Source organism: Ambystoma mexicanum, chromosome 2p (genome assembly GCF_040938575.1).
Source record: "Ambystoma mexicanum isolate Mex_15411 chromosome 2p, UKY_AmexF1_1, whole genome shotgun sequence".
NCBI lineage: Eukaryota > Metazoa > Chordata > Amphibia > Caudata > Ambystomatidae > Ambystoma > Ambystoma mexicanum.
Genome location: NC_090923.1, coordinates 1,131,334,777 through 1,131,357,826, shown reverse-complemented (window position 1 = coordinate 1,131,357,826; position 23,050 = coordinate 1,131,334,777). Strand labels below are relative to the sequence as shown.

The 23,050-nt window shown below is 48.5% G+C and overlaps 1 protein-coding gene across 1 annotated transcript in view; it reads right to left on the bottom strand.

Moving 5' to 3' along the window:
* The window catches only part of B3GAT3 (beta-1,3-glucuronyltransferase 3), a 295,818-nt gene extending 273,451 nt beyond the window's left edge, over positions 1-22,367 (bottom strand). Inside the window, exon 1 of the mRNA XM_069645186.1 lies at positions 22,209-22,367. The gene's annotated coding sequence lies outside the window, so the exon portion shown is untranslated. The remainder of the gene's footprint in view (positions 1-22,208) is intronic.
* Between the last annotated feature and the right edge of the window lie 683 nt (positions 22,368-23,050).

Here is a 23,050-nt window from a genome sequence, read left to right as displayed (position 1 = left end):
ATGCTAGCGCAGAGGTCAGAAGAACCAGAAACATGAGGTGGCAAACCCAGGAGGCTCGTAAAGAAAAGTAGAATTGAATATTGACATTTGATACAAGTTGCCAAAGAAAGCATTACACACGCTGATAGTCCTGAGTTATTTCGGAAAGAATCAAAGAAAACCAAGAGCCTCACAAAGGACTACAGGTTATCGATTGCGTGGCCTGTAATGGGTGGACCGTATGGTCTGACAACTGCTCCTAGGCCGAGTAGCCCCTACTGGAGAAAGAACTAAAGAAGCCACAATACAATGACTATGCTGCATGATAATTGCTGAAGTGAAAGAAAGCATTGGTTTGAACTAGTAAAGAGCCCAGAGGATAGAAAAGTTACATTGGAAACCTTTTTACAAGTCAAGAGGCTCATAGCAGTTCTTTTGGAGGAGCTGCCTGCTTGGGGAAGAGAACCCTGAGCTGTCTGTGAATTGTGTTGCTGTTGGGGAAGGGAACCCCAAGGTTTCTGTGAACTGCGTTGATCCTGGGGAAGGAAGCCCTGAGATATGTTGGAACTGTGTTGAACTTGGGGAAGGAAACCCCGAGACATTTTGGAACTATTTTGAAGTTTGGAAAGGTGAAAACAATCCAGAGCTGGAAGAAGTTCAGAACTTTACTTTGAAAACTGTTTCCTTTAGTGCTGACATCCCTACAAATTGCATAGCTTTAGCTGTGAGGGCAAGCTTAGGTTTTGGACACAGACAGGTTTTTGAGTTGAAGTTAATGACACAGACTGGCCCTAGTTTCCTTAGGTAAGGAAATCCCATCTTAGCTCAGGGCAAGTTAGGCATTACTCTATCCTGATAAATAAAGACCACTAAAGTATTTTATTAAGAAATGTGAATCTGTTGTCTGTTTCTTGCTTCATGTTGCCTTCACAGTATGTAAATGTCATGCTCTGCGTCTCCTACTTTAGCATTGCTAACATTGCTCTTTAAGTGGAGAGAAATATTGCAATATCATTTACTTAGCCTGCAAGGGGTAATGGGTAGGTACTATAATAATAATAATAATTCTAACAGCCTGACTGCATCAGAGGCCATGGGACGCCATGCGAACACCAAATACCCGGAAACAACGGAGGGGCCCGCGGGAAGCAGTGAGACGGACACTCGAAAAACAAAACCCGAACCTGAATGTACAAGCCGAAAGGAGGAGGAGGAAGTCACTGAAGGAAGCAGTCAATTGTGGTCAGAGGCAGACCTGGGTGCCATCCGCGAATTGTGTTGCCTGAATACAGATAGCAGAAACCCTTACGCACGGCCTGTAGCGGGGTTGAGAAATGGCGAGGAACCTACGGGTAAGGGACGCGGTAACCACGACACAGTCGATAAAACGGAACAAGGGTCTGCCGAAGTGTGCCGCGTGGTCCGCAGTACGAACGACCAACGGGGAGAGGATGTTGGGCCAAAACAGCACAAACGGGGAACGGAACAAAGAGAAGCAAAAGAACCGTATAACCTCACACTCGTAAAACAGAGACAAGAGAACAAAAAGAAGGATATTAGAAAGTCTTTATCCTTACCAAAGCCAGGGTCTTCTGACTATAAAAATCCCAATCTTCACCTCGGGGCACATGGCGGAGAGACATCATGGCGACTGGGAGCACGGAAGGAAGGGGGCGGGGCTTGGGAGGGTTTTTATATCCTAGGACAGAAGGAGAGTCCTGATTGGGTCAAGAGTGGCCAGCCCCTATATAAAGCAAAGAGAGACAAAGGACTGATTGGGAGTTCTCTTTCTCATTTCAGAATCGATTTGGAAGCGAGGAGTCCACAAGTCCATATCAGTGGGCTTACGAAGACTAGACGGAGATTTCAGCCTTACACTCACGGAAACCCGATCAGAGTTATCTCGGCTGGAAAGAGAACTGATACTTGAATGAATATTATTTCCTTTTTTTTCATTTTCTTAAAGTAGTCAATAAAGACTGATTTTTGTTAAACTTATCTACCTGGTCTGAGTGGTCTGTCACAATTTGGTGGCAGCGGTGGGATTGTAAACGGCATGGAGGTTCTCATCAAGGCTCTCACGGACGGACAGCAACAACTTCAGCAATCGTTACAGGTGCAGACCCACCAGGCTCGTGCAGACCCACCAGGCTCAGGCAGACAGACAAGCCTTACAACAAGCGCTACAAATCCAAGCGGCTAATCAAGATGTCATTAAACAGATTGCCGAAACGATGACAGCCACCAGAGGAGCTTCCATAGCCCTACCAACGTGTTACAGAAATTCCAGCCAGGAGAAGACCCAGGGTACTTCTTTACACATTTTGAAAGAGTAGCCAGAAATTCCCAGTGGCCAGTGGATAAATGGGGCCACTTCATTGCTCCCCTCTTGACTGGATCCATGCAAGGAGCCTACCAGGCTGCTAACCCTGCAGGCGATGCCACGTATGCAGAGATTAAGAAAACCATACTGGAAAGGATGGGGGTAGACGAGGAAGCCTACAGGGTTAGGCTAAGAGAGACCCATCTGCGCAACGGAGAGACCCCCAGGCAATTGTATTATAGAATACACGACTTAAGTGATAAATGGCTAAAACCAACGGCTAGCACTGTTCAAGAAATCATGGACAAAGTTAAGCTACAAAAGTTTGTGGATGCTCTACCCACTTCTATGCAACGGTGGGTACGTCAACACCACCGGCCCACTTTATCAGAGGCCATTGACATTGCTACGGCTTTCCAAGAGGCCGGCCCCACCAGGTTGGCTCCATTGGATGTACATAGACCAGCACCTCGAGGAACTCCAGTCCCGGAAGTCAAGAACAGCCGCCCGGAAAACCATATGACAGCCTGGCCCTCCCCGAATAGGCAACCTCAGTGCTTTGACTGTGGTGAATGGGGACATATAGCCCGGTTCTGCCTGAGAAGACCTAAGCCAGAGCCGATGGAAATTGGATGTGCTCAGGCCAGAGAATTCCAGAGACGAAGGGAGCCTTATCTAGTGGAAGTCCGAGTGGACGCCACTCCAAGACGGCCTTCTTGATTCCGGAAGTGAACAAACAGCCATAAGGCCGGAAGTAAGTGGGGTAGAAGGGGTGGGAAGACAACCTATTCAAATAAGATGTGTACATGGGGACACTAAAAAGTATCCTTCTAAGGAAGTAGACCTAGAAGTTAATGGGATAAATTCCAGAATGAGAGTTGCCATAATGCCTCACTTGCCACCCCAGGTGTTATTGGGTACTGACTTACCGACCTTTGGAGAGTGTGTAAACGAAGCCATCACCATATGCACAGAGCGAGATTGAACCAGGCGTTCCCAACCATATAAAGAAAACCCGGAAAGAGGTTAGAGAAGTTAAACGACAATGGGAAGAAGGGAACAAATGCATTGGAATGATAGAATGGTTACCAGAGGACAGCATAGTAATTTCGAAGTGAACTGTTAACAGATCCTACTCTGAAAAATGTGAGAGAACGAGCCGTACCTGTCCAGGATATTGGAACAGGATATCCCTGGTTCAAAAACAAGAAAGGCTTGATACATTGCGTAACTAACGATTCAAGTAGAGGGGAATTGGAACAATTACTGGTGCCTAAAAGTTTTAGGTCAATTGTGTTAAGTTCAGCTCACGATGACGTGGTAGGCGGACATCTGGGAAGGGAAAAGACTCAAGAGAAATTGTTAAAAAGGTTCTTTTGGCCAGGGGTGTACAGTGAAGTAACTAAATACTGCGAAGAGTGCCCGATTTGTCAAAAGACCAGTCCTCACAAACCACACAAAGTCCCTCTACAGCCAATGCCTCTGATAAAAGAACCACTTACAATAATAGGAATGGACCTGATTGGCGAATTGGAACCTAACAGTCATGGACACAAATTCATATTAGTCATAGTGGACTATGCAACCAGATACCCGGAAGCGTTCCCAATGAGGGGTATTAGTGCTCAACAAGTATGCCAACAGTTGGTTCCATTCTTTTCGCGAGTCGGACTGCCTAATGAAATAGTAACTGATCAAGGACGCAACTTTGTATCGGGAGTTATGGAAAAAGTGTGCAAACAACTAGGTATCAAGCAGCTAAATACTTCGGTATATCACCCTCAAACGGATGGACTAGTTGAGAGGTACAACAAAACTATTAAAACCATGCTCAAAAGAGTAACAGCACCATCAGGAAAAGATTGGGACAGAGTGTTGCCTTGGGTCTTGAGGATTCTTAGAGATACTCCCCAGTCATCTATGGGGTTCTCACCATTCGAACTGTTGTTTGGACATAAGCCAAAAACAATCCTGGACATAGCCAAGAAAGATTGGGAAGAACAAGAGGAAGAAAAACCACGTGAGAGATGAAGGAACATCTGAATAAACTTAGAGAGCTGGCCAAAGAAAACCTGGGAAGAGCTCAAGTGTCACACGCTACCTATTACAACCAGAACGCCAGGATGAGGACATTCCAAGTGGGGGATAAGGTCTTGGTAGTGTTACCTAACTCATCCAATAAAATGCTGGGAAGTGGAGAGGACCATATAAAATTACAGCCGTTTTAGGCCCTGTGAATTACCTGGTTGAACAACCCGACAGGAGGGAAAAACACCAGAACTATCATATCAATCTCCTAAAAAGTTGGAAGGAACCTGGAAGAGAAACCCTAAGGGTAAACCAACTAGAGGTGACGAATACGGAAAAGGCTTTCCAGGCGGTGAACTGGGGGGCACAACTTGAGCACGAGAAAAAAAAGGAACTTGAAAGACATTTACAATCCTTGGAACAAGTGTTTTCTTTCTATCCTGGAAGGACGTCCCTTGTAGAACATGAGATTCACACTGACCCCTCCCAAACAGTAAGAATCCGCCCTTACAGACTGCCAGAATCAAAAAGAGCAGCAGTACAAGCTGAGGTAGAAGAAATGTTACGTCTGGGAGTAATAGAACCATCCACCAGCCACTGGTCTTCTCCAATTGTGCTAGTTCCCAAACCCGATGGATCCATCAGGTTTTGTATGGATTACAGGAAACTAAACACCATATCAACCTTTCAAGCGTATCCTATGCCCAGGATCGATGAGTTAATAGAGCAACTGAGTATAGCCAGTTACATCAGTACGATTGACCTGACCAAAGGATATTGGCAGATTCCCCTAGGGAAAGAAGACAAGTTGAAGACGGCATTCTCTACTCCATCCGGGCTCTATCAGTTCACCGTATTACCCTTTGGTTTACACGGTGCACCAGCGACTTTTCAGGCCTTAATGAATAAAGTCTTGGCCCCACACACAGCTTACAGTTCAGCATATCTGGACGATATTATTGTGTTTAGCAAAACATGGAAGGACCATCTTGAACATTTGGTGAAGGTAATAAGCTCCCTAGGAAGGGCAGGACTACACATTAATCCTAAAAACAACATCCTCGCGGCCAGAGAAACAAAGTACTTAGGTTACCTGGTGGGAGGAGGGGTTATTAAACCCCAAGTGGACAAAGTCGGGGCTATTACAAAGCTGGCCATGCCTAGTAACCGTAAACAAATAAGAGCGTTCCTGGGATTCGTAGGCTATTATAGAAGGTTCATACCTATGTTCTCAACCATTGCAGGTCCATTGATGGATGCCCGTAAATCCACCTATAAGGGAAACGTGTTACAAGACGACACAGCCAAAGCTGCGTTTCAGTCTCTTAAAACTATCCTTTCAACTAGACCAGTCTTGAAATGTCCAGACTTCGGAAAACCGTTTTTTGTGCAGACTGATGCTTCCCGAACAGGATTGGGGGCTGTTTTGTCACAGGGAACAGAAGAGGACTTAATACCTGTATCCTTTATCAGCAGGTAACTTCTACCTCATGAGCAAACATACTCTACCTTAGAAAAAGAGTGTTTGGCCATCAAATGGGCCATTGAGACCTTACGATATTACCTGTTTGGAAGAACTTTTACAGTTTTCACAGACCATGCTCCCCTACAGTGGTTGGCCACGAACAAGGATTCCAACCAAAGAGTTCTTAGGTGGTTTCTCACGCTGCAGGCATTCTCCTTCAAAACGGTACATGAACCGGCGTCATTTCAGGTGGTTCCTGACTATCTGTCCCGGAGCATGGATCGGCCCGAGCGGCTCGATTCCTGGGGTGGTGTGTGTAACAGCCAGACTGCATCAGAGGCCATGAGACGCCATGCGAACACCAAATACTCGGAAACAACGGAGGGGCCCGCGGGAAGCAGTGAGACGGACACTCGAAAAACAAAACCCGAACCTGAATGTACAAGCCGAAAGGAGGAGGAGGAAGTCACTGAAGGAAGCAGTCAATTGTGGTCAGAGGCAGACCTGGGTGCCATCCGCGAATTGTGTTGCCTGAATACAGATAGCGGAAACCCTTACGCACGGCCGGTAGCGGGGTTGAGAAATGGCAAGGAACCTACGGGTAAGGGACGCGGTAATCACGACACAGGCGATAAGACGGAACAAGGGTCTGCCGAAGTATGCCGCGTGTTCCACAGTACGAACGACCAACGGGGAGAGGTTGTTGGGCCAAAACGGCACAAACGGGGAACGGAACAAAGAGAAGCAAAAGAACCGTATAACCTCACACTCGTAAAACAGAGACAAGAGAACAAAAAGAAGGATATTAGAAATTCTTTATCCTTACCAAAGCCAGGGTCTTCTGACTATAAAAATCCCAATCTTCACCTCGGGGCACATGGCGGAGAGACATCATGGCGACTGGGAGCACGGAAGGAAGGGGGCGGGGCTTGGGAGGGTTTTTATATACTCGGACAGAAGGAGAGTCCTGATTGGGTCAAGAGTGGCCAGCCCCTATATAAAGCAAAGAGAGACAAAGGACTGATGGGGAGTTCTCTTTCTCATTTCAGAATCGATTTGGAACCGAGGAGTCCACAAGTCCATATCAGTGGGCTTACAAAAACTAGACAGAGATTTCAGCCTTACACTCACGGAAACCCGATCAGAGTTATCGCGGCTGGAAAGAGAACTGATACTTGAATGAATATTATTTCCTTTTTTTCATTTTCTTAAATTAGTCAATAAAGACTGATTTTTGTTAAACTTATCTACCTGGTCTGAGTGGTCTGTCACAATAATAATTCGCATTTACATAGCGCTTCAAACCCTCAGGTACTGAGCGCTGCTTATTATTACCCACGGTGTGTGGTGCTCACTTATCGACCTCAGAAAGATGAAAGGCTGAGTTTGGCCCTGCCGGCTTTCAAACCTGCGTCGGTAGGTTCAGCACGATGTCAAAGTGAGCGCTCTACTCACTGTGCTATCTGAGCAGCTATGACTAGCATTACTTGCACATAGCATTTGGGCAACTTATGCTCAAAAAGCTACAATGCTTTTCACACAAGCTGCATGTTTTCCAGGTTTTCAAAGTTCCAGCAGGCACATAACTTAACAGATGATATAGTAACTCTCTGCAATACAAAATAAATATTGCTGAGCATTTGTATAACCCTACCCGACAATATTAGGGTGAGTATTTTGCAATCACTTTGAGAAATCACAGTCCCACCCACACAGGGGTGGGGGGCCAACTTGATCTTATCTTCTCTGATTTTAATGATCTCTACATCTTTCCACCCTGGCTGCTGCTCTGATCACTACCTGCTTCCCTTCTCCATTCTCCTCCCAATGCCTAAACTCAGGTCTAAGCTCCAACCTAAAATCAAAAGACACTGGTCTAATATCTCTCTCTCGAGTCTATTTCCAACCTGATTAAAACTCTTACTCAAAAGGGCATCACAGGTGATAAAAACCCCTGTGTTGCCCTGATCGATGCTTTGCAGGAAACAGCTGACACTATGGCTCCCTCCAGACTCTCTCCGTACGTGCCAAACCCTCTGCTCCCTGGTTCTCTACTGAACTTAGGATGCTGAAACAAAAATGTGGACAAACTGAACGGAGATGGCACAGACTTTCTGAGCCATCTACAAAACTCGCCTATGCACAGGCACACACTATCTATCAGACCACCAATAAAAAAAGGCAAAAGCAGGTCACTTTGTTGAGCGCATACTTATGTCTTCCTGCTCTACTGAAGAGCTGTTTTCTGTGACTAAGGAATTGACTACTCCTGTATGCTCCCCCAGCAGCTCTGCTAACGCCAAATCACTGCGATCAGATCACATCCTTTTTTAGGGAAAAAAAATCTGTAATCTGATACAACAGAAAGCTCTGTTTTTGCAGATACATCTGCTGCCCATCCTCCTCCGGAAGAGACTTTTTCTACTTCCTTTGAATTTAATACAGTGACAGACACTATGGTCTCAGCTGCTTTGCTAAAACTTAAATCTGCCTCCCCCACTGACCCTATCCCTCTTCATACTCTTCAAACGGTCTTTCATAAACGTATCCCTCTACTCATTGCTGCGCTTCAACACTCTTTCTCGACTGGAGACATTCCAGAGCCCCTCAAACACACCGTTCTCTCTCCCTTATTGAAAAAGGCACCTCCTGATCCGACTATTGTTCGAGAACTATCGCCCTATATCTCTGCTTCCTGTCATCGTGAAACTGTTAGAATCTATTGCAACCCCTCAGCTTTCTGCTTTTTTGGAAGCCAACCATCTTCTCCACCCTTTTCAGGCCGGCTTTTGCACTGAAATGGGAACTGAGTCTGTGATGGTAGCTCTTATGGACGACATTGCCCTGCTTCAAGACCGTGGAGAGGTGTGGGCTCTTATTCGCCTTGATCCCTCTGCGGTCTTTGACACTGTTGACCACCAGAAGCTGATTCACTGTCTCCTAGAGTCTGGAATTTCAAGTATCTCCTGAAGTGGTTTTCATCCTTTCTGTCCTATCGACGTCAAACAGTTTCCCTCCCTCCTTTCGCATCCCGCCTATTGCCCTACAGGGTTCTGCCCTCTCCCCCCTGCTATTTAATTTATAAATGCGGGCTTTAGCCAATTTGATCACCAGTCATGGGGTACACTTTTTCTCCTATGCTGATGATACCTAGATTCTTTTCCAACACAATGTGCCTCATTACGAGGTTGGAGGTAGCCTTGCCGGCAAGAGCGGCAAGGCTACCTCCGTACCGGCATGAAAGTCCGGCACCCACGAATGGGCAATTACCAGGGTATTCCAACCCCACCGGACCCAGTAATTGCCCTTTCGCGGGTGCCGGTGGATCCCCATTCCCATATCAGCCCCATAGGGCTCAATGGGAATGGGGATGCCTGTAGCAGCGGCACTGTTCATAACGGTGCCGGTGCTACAAGCATGCTGTGCTCGCGGGTGCCTTTCATTCCGCCAGGGCAGACCTGGTGGAATGAAAGGCACCCGCGGCACAACTCGGGAGTTTGCCGGTCCGGTAACAGTACCGGCAAGCATAACGGCAACGTTGTTACCGGACAGGCAACCTCGTAATGAGGCCCAATGTCTCCTCGTCTGACACACCCCTACCCCCGTCCCCTCAGAAACTGAAAGATTGTCTTTCTGCAGTTGGGGACTGGATGGCCAATAACTGGTTTAAACTTAATGGAGACAAAACAGAGGTCCTATTGGTTGGACTTAACACAGGACAACCCTGGTCCTGTGAATATTGGCCCACCGTTTTTGGACCTTGCCCTGAACCCTCCTCAGTAGTCAAAAACTTAGGGATCAAAGTTATGTCCTCAGGCTCCAGAGAAGCCCAAATTTCAGCTGGCTGCCAATCTGGCTTTACAAAGCTCAAAATACTGAAAAAAAAGTCCTTCCATTCCTTCCGCCCGAATCCAGGACTAAGATTGGGACTGCATTCATTATGGGCTCCCTAGACTACTGTAATGGTATTTATCTAGGTCAACCGGAGGACCTACTCCTTTGACTGCAGATCCTCCAAAGCACAGCAGCTCGTCTTGCCCTGGGAGTCCCTAGACTTCCCGACTCCTCTGATCTTCTTCGCCGCCTGCATTGGCTCCCTGTCAGGAGCTGAGTTAAGTTTCAAACTCTCTGCCTTGTTCAGTGAGCCACTCATAATGCTGGAGCCGAGTTTCTTCAATCCAGACTTATACCCCACAAACCTAGCAGGCTCCTTCGCTCAGCTTCCAAGCCGCTGCTGAATATTCCCAGATTCCAGCGTGCCATAGCAGGAGGAAGATCTTTTACAGTACTTGCCCCTACGCTCTGGAATGCCTTGCCACCTGAGCTCTGCAATATCATAGCAAGACGTTAAATATGTCTTGCTTGAAAAGGTATTGTGGGTATGCAAATATCCCAGTGTGTGTTTTACTGCCGTCATCCCTTACTTTTTACAGAGCCCTGTCAACTAGTATTGGGGGTTAGACGGGAGGCGGGAAAGAGTACGGCGAGAGCGGAGTGCACAGGAGAACACTCCTTGGGGGTGAAGAACAAATCAACAACTTTCAAAAACCAAGTCGGACGTTTCGACAGTACAGTACAGTGAATGAAATGTGTTGTTTGCTAAAGGATATGGAACTCTAGTGACAGTCTAGGAAACTGCACCTTCTTTTTCTTTCCAAGATCAGCTGCTGAGGGCTTTTCAATAGAACAATGCGTTTTGCGTTTATTGCCTCTAGCATCTTGTTTAACTGATAACAGTGAATTGCAAAAAGAGAGGCCCCTAGTTACAGAAGAAGGCACCCAATCAATATGTTGTACTTCCGACCATTGCTGCTATTAACTTAAAAGTCAAATATATGTGATTTCTTTCAAGAGGGCTCCACAAGAAACCTCAGTAATTTTGTCTAAGCTGTGGTGTGGGCAAAACAATAACCTGTATTGTGTGGCCGATCATTTGACTTCCTATGTCAGGGTTAGAAGCAGGGCACTGCTTGTTCTTTGTTGTTTGTCAGTCCCAGTGCTCACATGCCTCCAGGCCCTCTGTTAAGCGCTTTTAGAAATACATTAAATATATAAATAAAACTAATACTACTGTACTCCCTACTTGGACTCAAATGATTTTTCAGGGAGTAAAAAAGGTAATTAGCGTTGCCAATTGGGATACTTTATTCTAATTTAAAGATATTCTTTCCCCTTAAAATTCATCTTGTGGTCGGCCAGGAATAGTATTAGATGTCCTTCCTATGCCACAGCTCTGCTGGTAACTGATTTCAAAATAGCAATGAAGCTGTGTGGGTAGAAGTAGAGAGTAGGCTCCCAAATGTTCATTGTTTTGCTTTTATGTTGGGTACATTTTCCTGTTTTATGGAGTAAAATGGGTGGTATGTATGCCTCTTAGCATAAGGCTGGTTTTGAGTAAGTGTGGTCACAGCTCTGTTCACAAGCAAAGTCATAAGCACTCTGATCATCATATACTGTGATGCAATTATTCTGATACAATTATCATATTTACACAAATTACAAGATGCATGTTCTAATGGCCCTTGAACTACTTCATTAAAGTGGCAGATGAACTTCTATTTTGGGGTGGGACCAAGCCTGATTTGCATATAGTCTTTCCCCTTTTGTAAAGGCTTGGCAGGCAAAGAACGATGGTCTGGAAGGTTGCCCAGAGCAATGCAAGAGGTTAAAGGCATGGTCTAGTAAAAAGTTTTACTTAAAAAATAGATAGGCAACATAAAAAAAAAAATACTAGCATTCTCTTTTTTAAAACTTCCTATGTAAAATTTTGAGCTATTCAAGCTCAAAATTCGCAAAAGCAACCACATGGGCGCATCCATTTTGTGAAATGGATGCCCTCCTGTGCTGGCTTTTGCGGCACTAATGAAGGAAAAGCCAGCCAGCTGTAGTAAACAAAAGCTACCGCTGGGTGGCTTTCCCTTCATTAGTGCTTTACGCGGAGGACGGGGACCGGAGACCAGAGCAGGAAAGCTGCAGCTGAATCTCGGTAAGTGCTATTTTTTTTTTTTTTAAAATAAGCACTAGCTGCGGTTTTTTTTCTAAGTTTTCCGGGCTGGAGGAGCCCGGAAAACTTAGAAATAAAACCGCAGCTTTAAGAACGTTGTATTTATGTTTGCGGTCGCTTTTGAAGCGACCGCAAACATGAATACAAACGTTATTGTGTTGGAAAACGCTGCGGTTTTTCTTTCCAAGTTTCTCAGGCTCCTCCGGCTCGGAGGAGCCTGAGAAACTCAGAAAGAAAAACCGCAGCGTTTTCCAACACAACTGCGTTGTGTTTCTGCCTGCTGTGGCTATCACGTTGGGTCTCCGGTGCTCTCCTGGGGGAGCACCGGAGACCCAAAGTGAAAGCCACAGCAGGCAGAAACACAACGCGGTTGTGTTTACATGCCGCGTAGTGTTTCTGCCTACAAGTGTTTCGGCCCCGTGGGGAGCCCGAGAGCCCCAAATGGGAAAGCAGATTCAGGCAGAAACAACGCGGTTGTTTTCCGCAATGCTGCGTTGTTTCTGCCTGAATCTGCTTTCCCGTTTGGGGCTCTATGGCTCCCCGTGGGGAGCCCAAGAGCCCCAAACGGGAAAGCAGATTCAGGCAGAAACACAACGCGGTTGTGTTGGAAAACGCTGCGGTTTTTCTTTCGAGTTTCTCAGGCTCCTCCGAGTCGGAGGAGCCTGAGAAACTTGGAAAGAAAAACCGCAGCGTTTTCCAACACAATAACGTTGTATTTATGTTTGCGGTCGCTTCAAAAGCGACCGCAAACATAAATACAACGTTTTCAAAGCTGCGGTTTTATTTCTAAGTTTTCCGGGCTCCTCCAGCCCGGAAAACTTAGAGAAAAAAAATGCAGCTAGTGCTTATTTTTTTTTTTAAACAAATTTTTTAAACAAATAGCACTTTCCTGCTCTGGTCTCCGGTCCCCGTCCTCCGCGTACAGCACTAATGAAGGGAAAGCCACCCAGCGGTAGCTTTTGTTTACTACAGCTAGCTGGCTTTTCCTTCATTAGTGCCGCAAAAGCAAAAGCCAGCACAGGAGGACATCCATTTCACAAAATGGATGCGCCCATGTGCTTGCTTTTGCGAATTTTGAGCTTGAATAGCTCAAAATTTTACATAGGAAGTTTTAAAAAAGAGAATGCTAGTATTTTTTTTTTATGTTGCCTATCTATTTTTTAAATAACATTTTTTACTAGACCATGCCTTTAAGATTAATTCTAAATCTTCCGGCACATGAGTACCTCTGCTAGGTGCTGTGGCAGATTTTGAAGTCTTCAACTGGTCGAGGACCTCTCTTTATAATCACGTGTAAAATATTAGTTTTTCTGAGCCATATCTTTGGAAAAGTGCAGTAAGATGCACCTTTTACTCTAATTTGCAAAGAACTGCAGTGGTTGGGAAGGGGAAATTCCTTTCCAAACTCTAGTCAGTGATAATGGCTCACTAACTACACAGTCTCATAAAGTTGCTTACCTCGTTAGTCAGTGGCGCACACTGCTTTAAGTGGCCCGGGCCACAGCAGTCTACAAAAAGTGGGGCTGAGCCGGGGCCCCCCGGTCCCACCACATCACGGAAGGACACATTATCCTGCCATGGCCCCAGCCGTGACAGGAGATGCCCCGGCCATTTTCGAGTCAGGCAAGCTGACAGCGAGCCGCAGCTGTGGCTGCCCGGCAAGTACACAATTCAAGTAATTTTTTATAAAGCTTTGCCGACAGACAAAGACGCCTCGGATTTGTCCATCGTCAAAGCTTTATAAAAGATGGATTGAATTGTGTACTTTTCAAGCCATCTTTTATAAACATAGAAAGTTTAAAAAAGATGGCTTGAAAAGTATGCAAACCATAAGGTATGCACACAAATATGGAGATCCTATATATTTGTGTGCGTACTTTACTATGGTTTACTTACTTTTCAAGCTATCTTTTATAAACACACAAATATGTAAAATATTTCTATGTCTATAAAAGATGGCTTGCATAGTACACACACACCATAGAAAGGTACGCATACAAATATATAAATGCTTACATACATTTATATATTTGTTTGCGTACCTTACTATGGTTTGTGTACTTTTCAGGCCACGCCTATCCTGAAAGCCATGCCCCCAAATGAGGACCCAAACACCCGTGATTTCTGACCCCACTTAAAGCCCTGGTGGCGCACATGGAAATTAATGTGCGCATGAAAGCCAACCATTACCGCACTTAGAGAAAAATAATTTGGAAAGAAAAATGCTGCATACCACAGTCATTTGTGCCTTGGCTTACACGTGAACTTCTTTTAATGTCACTACCAATGAATGTCCTAGAGTGTCAAAGACTAAGGATACACCTTACAAATGGTATTTTCCGAGCTGGCACTTTTAAGAATGACAATATATATGCAAATTAAGGGGTCTATATCTCTGTTGGCGCACAGGGCCTTGGAAATCCCATCGCAGGACCGGAAGAGAAATCTAACAAGTCACTGCTCTGTATGCATAACAGTCCTACATTCTTATTATTTTTTGGGCTGTGTATGTTAAAATGTCTTTTTCCATTAATGTTACCATGAAAGTAGATGGTGGGGAGAGTACAGGTGATGAATGTTAATGATGCCATATGGAACGGAGCATGCCACAAACTCAAAATGCCTAAAATGTCCTGTGAAACCATTTTGTAAAGTTGGCCACCCTTTTACATAAGAAGGTCGATAGTGGTCGTTTATGGAATGTTGATCTGTGTGTGTCAGAGGTTTGCAACATGCAGCTCTCCAGATGTTTTGGACAACAATTCCTGTGATACCTCAGCATACCTCATCATAGGTGCTAGGGCTGATGAGAGTTTTTGTCCAGCTCGAGCGTCTGCAGGTGAGTGTACTAGGCCAGAGACCCTCCTGGGCCTTGCTTTAATTTATTTTTGCCTCTATTTTGTGTCCCAGACTCGGCACGCTCCCATCGCAGTCTCTGGCACCTTCATTTCCTTCTCCCTCCCTCCTCCCGCCTCCCAGCCCACCCCCGGACTGTGATTGGCCAGATCAGGCCTCAATACACACCTTCCTAGAGCAGCTCCTGCAGCGAAGGGCTCCAAAAGGGCACCTCCAACTGAGGCGGCTCCAGAAAGTGCCAGCAGGTGTCAGCAGGGGGAGCCAGGAGCCAGCCGTCAACCAGCGGCGACCATCACAGTAGGTGTGGTATGGGTGGGGAGTAGAGCAATTACTCTACTCTGGAAGCCATACCTCTGCGCTCTCAGAGAAATGTTAATACTGCATTGAATCATATCTAAGATAGTACTGTGATTATTAGCCTGTACCACATTGGGACAGCACTGTGACCATGCCTGGAGTGTTTAGCCAGAGCCACAACTAGACAGAATTGTGAATGCTACCCATCGCCACTCTTGGTTAGAATTACGATTATTAGTCAGCGTCACTTCTGGACAGGATTGTGAATGTTAGCCAGCACCACACTTGGTTAGAATTGTGAACATTAGCCTGCGCCACAACTAGACAGGATGGAGAATGTTTAGCCATTAGCACACTTAGATGGGATTATGAATATTAGCCTGCACCAAATCTAGACAGGACTGTGAATGTTACCCATCGCCAGACTTGGTTAGAATTGTCAATATTTAGTATATGCTGAAACCTGCTGCATTGTGAAACCTACCCAGCGCCACACTTGGTTAGAATTGTGAATATTGGCCTGCGCCACATCTAGACACCATTGTGAATTTTTAGCCATTACCACACTTAGATGGTATTGTGAATATTAGTTTGTGCTATATCTGGACAGCATTGTGAATGTCACCCATCGCCACACTTGGTTAGAATTGTGAATATGTAGTATATGGTAAAACCTGCGGCATGGTGAAACCTAGGCCTCTCTCCCACTATACAGGATTCTCGAATCAAGGGGTAGCCTCCACCACTGTTCATTATAGGGTGAAACCTACTGCACTGTGAAACCTAGGCCTCTCTCCCACTGTACAGGATCTCAAATGTAGGGGTAGCCTCCACCTTTGTTTAGTATATGCTGAAACCTACTGCGTTGCGAGACCTGGGCCTCTACTCCACTGTGCAGGATTCTCAAATCTAGGGGTAGCCTCCACCTTTGTTTAGTATATGCTGAAACCTACTGTGTTGTGAAACCTAGGCCTCTCTCCCACTACACACGACTCACAAATGCATGTGTAGCCCCCATCTTGTTTAGCATATGGTGAAACCTACTATATGGCAAAACCTAGGCCTCAATGGTATGGGACCCTCAAATCTAGGCCTGTTCCTCTGCTGCACTGAACAAAGATCGCCCCAGTTGAACAACTTCTAAGCTTACGGTATGTATATCTCACACCACCAGTGTGGACATAGGCCGCAGGTACGGCCAAGCAGCCATGCACGATAGAATGCTGCTATTGCTGTGCTCATTGGGTCTAGCACCACATATACTATACTGAAACACTGGCGTACCCCAACACCTCTGCCACTAGCATACAGCGAATACCATCCGAGAGGAACTCGGTATAGCTGGCCACACATTGACTCTCTCAACAATAGCAATCTATCGCAAACCTTCAACAGCGCCCACCCACGTGCATGGCCTCTCTTTGGGCTGCTTAGTCGAGCCTTGCCAGCCACCCAAGTCCTAGACCGGCAACATGCACACATGCATTTCCTAAGCTTGGAATTTTCCACCAAATGGACTACAGTCACCAAGTGCGTTCCAACCAGAAAAAATGCGCATTCAGGCCACACAAATGGGGAAAGAGCGCTATATAAATAACCAAATACAATACAAAACATCTGTTGAGCCAAAGGCTGCAGACCCCTGATGCATGTGATGTTAGAGGATCATTGGAAGCTTGGTCTGTGACGTCCCAGTTGTGTTTAGTGCGCATGCGCGGGCCTCGTTATGGTCCCGCGCATGCGTAGTTGAATAAAGTGCGCCCGTGCGGCAGTTCCCGCCGGGACGCGGAGCAAGCAGCATCGCGTCCCGCGTATTCTTGTGTGGTCTGTGCTTGCGTGTGTGCGTGGGCCCCGCGGCCATATACAACATCTGGCGACAAGGCGGGATCGGCGCCACAGCGCTCGCCCCACGAACGGGGGCGTGTGACACACGTCACCGGCACGAGAACGCAGGACGAAAACATTCGTTTGCTTCGAGGCAGTAGCGGCCTGCACAGGTGCTCGTGCGCTGCCACGGAAAAAAAAAACAATTTTTGGAACTTTTGTTGTTCCCAGCAACCTGGGGACAACCCGGGAAAAAAAAAGAACCGGACACGCGGCCAGTGACGGAACACAGCGGAAGGTGTGCGGAACAGCGCATCAACCAGGTTAGCGGCCTCTATTACACCGAGAGGTGCCTGTGCGACCTGTGAAAATGTCAGGCAGTGAGGATGAAGCAGAAGTGGCGACAAGAGTGGTGAGGACACAACGGGGTTCGCTGCTGCCCATGCAGGAGTTCGACATGTCGGGGCCCCCGTCCAAGTTGAGTCCCAGGTGGCTCCTGTGGGTCAAGAAGTTGGAAATGTACTTTACTGCGACGGGGACGTCGAATGACGAAGCAAAAAGGGCGACCCTTCTGTATTCAGCTGGCCTGGACGTTATGCGAATCTATGAATCATTTGCCCTACCGGTGGTCACGTATGACACGGTCAAGACCGCGCTGGAGAACCATTTCATCCCACAGTCAAACGTCGACTACGAAAGGTTCCTCTTCTGCAGGGAAAGGCAGAGGGAGGAAGAATCTCTCGATCAGTTCTGCGCCAGACTGAGAGTGATTGCCAGCACGTGCCGCTGGGACAACGACGAGCTGATGATAAGGAACCAGGTGCTCCAGGGCTGCAGTTCGGGCAAATTGCGACGTCAAGTACTGAGGGAGCCAGGATGGTCACTGCAACAGATACTTGACAGTGGGAGGACGTACGAGCTAGCAGAGTCCAGAGGTGCGAGCATGGACGCAGCGGTCAGGCCAAATGTGAGGGAGGAGGCCTTTGCCGTGTCCAAGAGAACAAAGCAGAAAGAGAAGTGGGCCTCGAAGGCATCGGAGACCAAGCATCCGTCCGTACCTGGGACGATTTGTCCGGACTGCGGATATGACGTACCTCACGTGGAGGAGTGCCCCGCCAAGATGAGGTCGTGCGGGCGATGCAATGGTCTGGGGCACTATGCTCGAATGTGCCGCGCACCGGCCCCTGTCCCCACACAGAGAGGTCCCGCGAGAGCGAGAGGCGGCGGATTCAGAAGGCAGCGCAACATTGCTGCCCTCGAACAGGAGATACGGAAACTGCAGCTCGCGGAGGAAGAGGAAGAAGAGGACGGGGACGAAGAAGATGTTTTCTTCATCTCTAACATTGCCTCGGGGAGCAAAAGGAGGAGGCAGCCCAAGTGCGTGGTGGACATATTGGGTGTGCCGACCCAGATACTGATAGATACAGGCGCGTCGGTGTGTGTGCTGGCAGAGGAGGACTATCAGAAACTTCCAGGCCCGCCGCCACTTGACATGTCCACTGCGAAGATATTTACTTTTGGAGGGGACACCCCGCTACCACTCAAGGGTGTGTTCGTGTCACCGGTGTCAAAAGGGGGCAGGAGCATCAAGGCCAAATTCTTTGTTACTGACGTGAGTTCCCACTCACTTCTCAGCTGCGCGGCGTCAGAAGCCCTTAACCTGGTTCACTTTGCATATGGTGTATACCAGATCGACATTGAGACACTGCTGGACAGGTTCTCGAGCATTTTCGAAGGCATTGGGAAACTCAAAGCACCCCCCGTGCGCCTCCACATCGACGAGTCGATCAGACCGACGGCCCTCAAGCACCGCAGGATCCCGTTTCACCTGCGGGAGAAAGTGGAGGAGGAGCTCCGATCACTAGTGGAGATGGACATCATTGAGAGAGTGGAGGGGCCAACGCCCTGGGTGTCCCCGATTGTGGTGGCCCCCAAGCCAAAGCAACCAGGGGCCGTGAGAATCTGCGTGGACATGCGCCTCCCAAACGCCGCCATTAAGAGGGAGAGGCACCTTACTCCCACTCTGGATGACATCATCGGAGAGCTTCAGGGGGCGAGAGTGTTCTCGAAGTTGGACCTAAGAGCGGGCTACCACCAGCTCGAACTACACCCGGACTCTCGGTTCATAACTACGTTTACGACGCATGACGGCCTCTTCCAGTTCAAACGTTTGAGCTTCGGCATCTCATCAGCCGCCGAAGTTTTCCAGAACACCATCAGAGGAGCGTTGGCTGGTCTCAAAGGGGTGCTGAACATGAGCGACAACATTTTAGTCTTCGCGGACTCGGAACGGGAACACATGAAGAGGTTGGAGGACACGCTCCTGAGGTTGAAGAACTTGGGGCTCACCCTCCATCGGCAAAAATGTGAGTTCTTCAAAGACCGCATTGGGTTTTTCGGGTTCAAATTCCACGCAGCTGGTGTGTCGCCCGACCCAGCCAAAGTGAAGGACATTAAGGAAGCCCCCGCCCCCCAGTCACCTACGGAAGTGAGGAGCTTCCTGGGGATGGTAACTTATTGCGGGCGCTTCATCAAGGGGCTGGCGGAGCCACTCAGAGTGCTAACAAGGAACGACGCTGAGTGGAAATGGGGGGCCAATGAGCAGGAGGCGTTCCAGACTCTGAAGGATGCCCTGTCGGATGGAGACACCATGGCCTACTTCAACCCCAAAGTAGAATCCGAGGTGGTGGTTGACGCTAGTCCGGTGGGAGTGGGGGCGGTGCTAATGCAACCTGACGCACGTGGAGACATGCGCCCCATCGCGTATGCGAGCAAGGCCTTTTCGGACACGGAAACAAGATACTCACAGATTGAACGGGAAGCGCTAGCCATCCTGTGGGGCTGTCGCCATTTCCGTTTGTACATACTGGGCAAACCCGTAGTGGTGGTGACGGACCACAAGCCACTCCTGCCCATTCTGCAGGGGGAGCCTCCAAACCCCCCCCCAGGATCGAGAGGTGGATGCTTGCCCTGATGGAGTACGGGGTGAAGCTCATATACCGACCAGGCACAAACAACCCGGCCGACTACCTGTCGCGCCATCCCAACAAGGAGAGCGCTGTCACCGACATCGGTGCGAATGAATGCCACGGGCTGTTGTGTCAGGTGGTGGAAGGGTCCCTTCCGATGGCAATATCAAGGCTAGAGATGGCAACGGAATGCTCCAAGGACGAAGTGTTCACCATCGTCAAGAATGCCGTGAGAAGCGGTGAGTGGAGGGAAGTGCTGCAGGACAACTCCCGCCGGCAAGCGGAGGCGCAGAGTGACCTTCGAGCGCTCTGGAGGGTCAAGGATGAGCTCTCAGTCGCGGACGATGGACTCATTCTTAGAGGGCGGCAAATTGTAATCCCGCGGGCACTGCGGTCAAGGATCCTCGAACTTGCCCACATTGGACATCAGGGGATTGTCAGAATGAAGGCTCGGCTGAGAAACAAAGTCTGGTTTCCGGACCTGGAGGGGCGAGTGGAGAGTTTCGTGAGAAGGTGCATCGAATGTCAAGCGGCGGCCCCGGGTGACAGAGCTCCGCCGATAAGGTCGACGGAGCGCAGTTGCCGTCCGTGGGAAACCGTCCATGTGGATTTTGGCTCGACTGGTCGGGGAATGTACTTTCTGGTGGCAGTGGACCAATGGTCCAGGTATCCCGAGGTGGAGGTAGTACACTCGACGGCGACAGAGTTTACAACGAAAGCACTGGACAAAATGTTTGCCACCCATGGATTCCCAGACCTCCTGTGCTCGGACAATGGACCACCTTTCACTGGCAGCCAATTTGCGACCTACCTCCGTGAAAGGGGGATCCGGCATCGCAGGGTGTCCCCGCTCTGGCCGCGGGCCAACGGGGAGGCCGAAAGAATGATGAGGACTCTCAACAAGGTCCTGAGGATCTCCGCCTGCGGCGGTGAAGACCTGGAGAGGAAGCTCGTGGAGTTTCTGAGGGAATACCGCACGACGCCCCACCAGTCCACGAGAGTGGCCCCAGCTGAGGCACTATTTGGGCGATGCCCAAGGGGAATGTTGCCAGAGGAGGATGGCCGGCTGCCCGGAGTAATAGACGATGATGGTGTCTGGGACGTACGGGCCAGGCGCAATGATAAAGAAAGTGAAAGGAGGGGCCTGCAAGAAAAGGAGGTGCGAGTGGGTGACGCAGTCTTGGTCCGGAACAGGCACCCCGAGGGGAAGTTGTCCTTGCCCTTTGAGCCGCGCCTGTGGAAGGTAACGCACGTCAAAGGCACCATGGTGACGGCAGCCTGCGACCGAGGGACAGTCACGCGCAACCGGTCGTTCTTCAAACGCATTGAAAGACCGGCAGAGAATGGACCAGCAGAGGAAGGCGCAGGGCAGGCTGGTCCGCCAGGTGGTCCGAAGAGGGGGCAAGGCGAGGAAACATCGAGGCGGGAACATGACGATTCTCCTCCGCCTCCTGCCTCACCTAGGTACCCTACCCGCTGTGAAAGGCGATTGCCCGGGCATCTCAAGGACTATGTCCTGGACTCATGTGACTGAACTGAATGAGGCAAGGTGAGACTCAGGTGGTCATACGGCCGTCCGGAATACCTGGAGTGCAAGGTGATGCGCGTTGAACTGTTTACGTTTGTTTTGGTTGAAGTTAAAAAGGGATGTGACGTCCCAGTTGTGTTTAGTGCGCATGCGCGGGCCTCGTTATGGTCCCGCGCATGCGTAGTTGAATAAAGTGCGCCCGTGCGGCAGTTCCCGCCGGGACGCGGAGCAAGCAGCATCGCGTCCCGCGTATTCTTGTGTGGTCTGTGCTTGCGTGTGTGCGTGGGCCCCGCGGCCATGTACAACGTGGTCCATCACCCTTTAGTGGGCGAAAGAGCGTGAGGGAGGAATCATTGTATGTACACCCAGAGTCCCAACATTGCTCCATGTCTCGCCCCATCAGAAGTTATCATTTGGGCACACAGAGAAGAAAAGTATACCCTAAAACCCCCTGTCGAAATTCATTCTTAACAATGCGACATTAAATAATTGAAATAAGCATAAAATGGCAGTGAACGTGTTTAAAAGACATCAAAAAAAGAATTGGAATGAGAAAAAAGATCTGATATACTGATCATTCTAATCTGTTGACTCGACCATTATTGTCTGTCATATTTTTAGGTTCTCGCTTTTACGTTCACCTTTATAAAAATGAAAATCTGGTTACCCTAAGTCTGCCACGCACGTTGGAAACGTCGTACCCCAGAAAACGAGGTGCACCCACTAATGTTTTAGCATTACTGCAAGGCTACTCGATGTACCAGCACGCACTGAAGCCTAACCCAACATGCACTTGAACAATTTCGTCTCGTCATCACAAACCACTGTGCATACAATGCCATAGAATACTACGGGACATACGTTACACAAACCAAGCAGGTCCCAACATGCACTGCTGAAACACGCTAAGTGTAAGTAAACATTCCAGAACTCACCAGTGCCCCTATCTTCTTCTCGCTCTATATGTATGGTAGTGACTAGTTCCCATCAGAGAAACGCACCGTAGCAACGGCCCGCCCACTCTTCCTCAGGTGACCTCTGATGTCATCCGTGTGATTTCCGGAGCAGTCAAGCAGTTCCGGAGTACTTTCAGTGAGCGCGGCTGAGCGGGAACTAAGCGTGTGTGTGTCTGCTGGTTCAAGTGCAACCGGACTCTGCCTGCCTTTGGCTTGCAGCAGTGGGGTGGGCATTTTCTTTCAGATACCGGTGTGCGAAACGCTGGGCTCAGGCTGCAGGAACAGCAGCAATCCGTGTGCTCTTGGCTGCTGCAAATACAATTTGCATTTTCTTCCGTGAACGTTCCTGCAAGACACCGGAGCTGGAAATTACATTTACTTAAAAAATCATGTTCAGCTATTCAACATGAAAGGTGTGGGGAGCTAAGAAAAGGAACAAGGAGACAGTGGATGGTGGTTAACTGATCAAAGGGTGCTAATAGAGAAATGTAATGTTACATTAGGGTGTGTTTAGGATGGGTGGTTTTAGAGAGGGTTGGCTGGGGGCCATAGCTCTCAACCATTTGTCTCGCAAAGGCGGGTGAAATCACCCGATTTTGTTTTTGGCGGGTGAGACGCCCATTGGAGTGAATGGGCGTGCAGGAGGCTGGGCGGGTGAGTCAGCCCTTTGCAAGGCGGGTGACACCCGCCAAAAGCGGGTGAGTTGAGCGCTATGGGGGGCTATCCGTGTATGATTCGGGATCGGCACACAGGCATCTGTTGGAAGGGGAAAGGGGCATCTTGCTGTGTGGAGGGAGGATGGGGCATTAGTGTATTGGTTG